Source organism: Neolamprologus brichardi, chromosome 2 (genome assembly GCF_056152115.1).
Source record: "Neolamprologus brichardi isolate AB-2024 chromosome 2, ASM5615211v1, whole genome shotgun sequence".
NCBI classification, from domain to species: domain Eukaryota; kingdom Metazoa; phylum Chordata; class Actinopteri; order Cichliformes; family Cichlidae; genus Neolamprologus; species Neolamprologus brichardi.
The window spans coordinates 15,132,501-15,135,000 of NC_142105.1; positions in this window are offsets into that span (position 1 = coordinate 15,132,501).

The window sequence follows — 2,500 nt, forward strand, 5'->3', positions numbered from 1 at the left end:
TACCACACCACAGCCTGTTGTGCTTCTGGCTGAAGCCTTATTCACCACACCAAGGCCAGTATTTCCTGTGAGGCAAGCTTTGCCACAATCATTGCCTGTGCTGCTGACTTAGGGTTAGGGTTAGGGTTAGAGTTTAGGGTTATGAATAGGGTTAGGGTTAGGGTTTAGGGTTATGGATAGGGTTAGGGTTAGGGTTAGGGTTTATGGGTTAGGGTTAGGGTTAGGGTTAGAGTTTAGGGTTAGGGTTAGGGTTTAGGGTTATCGATAGGGTTAGGGTTACGGTTTATGGGTTAGGGTTAGGGTTAGAGTTTAGGGTTAGGGTTAGGGTTAGGGTTTAGGGTTATGGATAGGGTTAGGGTTTAGGGTTAGGGTTTATGGGTTAGGGTTAGGGTTAGGGATGAATTGGACAAAAATCATCCAAAACAAACTTTTTATTAGTGTCGACTGTTTGAGTGGTGAGCAGTGAGTCTTTCCTCCCTAGGACAGTTGCATAGAGTTGTAACTATACGCAGGAGGAAGCTGCCATCTTTACCACACCACAGCCTGTTGTGCTTCTGGCTGAAGCCTTATTCACCACACCAAGGCCAGTATTTCCTGTGAGGCAAGCTTTGCCACAATCATTGCCTGTGCTGCTGACTTAGGGTTAGGGTTAGGGTTAGAGTTTAGGGTTATGAATAGGGTTAGGGTTAGGGTTTAGGGTTATGGATAGGGTTAGGGTAAGTGTTAGGGTTAGGGTTAGAGTTTAGGGTTAGGGTTAGGGTTTAGGGTTATGGATAGGGTTAGGGTTACGGTTTATGGGTAAGGGTTAGGGTTAGAGTTTAGGGTTAGGGTTAGGGTTAGGGTTAGGGTTTAGGGTTATGGATAGGGTTAGGGTTAGGGTTAGGGTTTATGGGTTAGGGTTAGGGTTAGGGATGAATTGGACAAAAATCATCCAAAACAAACTTTTTATTAGTGTCGACTGTTTGAGTGGTGAGCAGTGAGTCTTTCCTCCCTAGGACAGTTGCATAGAGTTGTAACTATACGCAGGAGGAAGCTGCCATCTATACCACACCACAGCCTGTTTGCTTCTGGCTGAAGCCTTATTCACCACACCAAGGCCAGTATTTCCTGTGAGGCAAGCTTTGCCACAATCATTGCCTGTGCTGCTGACTTAGGGTTAGGGTTAGGGTTTAGGGTTATGAATAGGGTTAGGGTTAGGGTTAGGGTTTAGGGTTATGGATAGGGTTAGGGTTAGGGTTAGGGTTAGGGTTTATGGTTTAGGGTTAGGGTTAGGGTTAGAGTTTAGGGTTAGGGTTAGGGTTTAGGGTTAGGGTTTACGGTTATGGATAGGGTTAGGGTTAGGGTTAGGGTTTATGGGTTAGGGTTAGGGTTAGGGTTAGAGTTTAGGGTTAGGGTTAGGGTTTAGGGTTATGGATAGGGTTAGGGTTACGGTTTATGGGTTAGGGTTAGGGTTAGAGTTTAGGGTTAGGGTTAGGGTTAGGGTTTAGGGTTATGGATAGGGTTAGGGTTTAGGGTTAGGGTTTATGGGTTAGGGTTAGGGTTAGGGATGAATTGGACAAAAATCATCCAAAACAAACTTTTTATTAGTGTCGACTGTTTGAGTGGTGAGCAGTGAGTCTTTCCTCCCTAGGACAGTTGCATAGAGTTGTAACTATACGCAGGAGGAAGCTGCCATCTTTACCACACCACAGCCTGTTGTGCTTCTGGCTGAAGCCTTATTCACCACACCAAGGCCAGTATTTCCTGTGAGGCAAGCTTTGCCACAATCATTGCCTGTGCTGCTGACTTAGGGTTAGGGTTAGGGTTAGAGTTTAGGGTTATGAATAGGGTTAGGGTTAGGGTTTAGGGTTATGGATAGGGTTAGGGTTAGGGTTAGGGTTAGGGTTAGAGTTTAGGGTTAGGGTTAGGGTTTAGGGTTATGGATAGGGTTAGGGTTACGGTTTATGGGTTAGGGTTAGGGTTAGAGTTTAGGGTTAGGGTTAAGGTTTAGGGTTATGGATAGGGTTAGGGTTACGGTTTATGGGTTAGGGTTAGGGTTAAAGTTTAGGGTTAGGGTTAGGGTTAGGGTTTAGGGTTATGGATAGGGTTAGGGTTAGGGTTAGGGTTTATGGGTTAGGGTTAGGGTTAGGGATGAATTGGACAAAAATCATCCAAAACAAACTTTTTATTAGTGTCGACTGTTTGAGTGGTGAGCAGTGAGTCTTTCCTCCCTAGGACAGTTGCATAGAGTTGTAACTATACGCAGGAGGAAGCTGCCATCTATACCACACCACAGCCTGTTGTGCTTCTGGCTGAAGCCTTATTCACCACACCAAGGCCAGTATTTCCTGTGAGGCAAGCTTTGCCACAATCATTGCCTGTGCTGCTGACTTAGGGTTAGGGTTAGGGTTTAGGGTTATGAATAGGGTTAGGGTTAGGGTTAGGGTTTAGGGTTATGGATAGGGTTAGGGTTAGGGTTAGGGTTAGGGTTAGGGTTTATGGTTTAGGGTTAGGGTTAGGG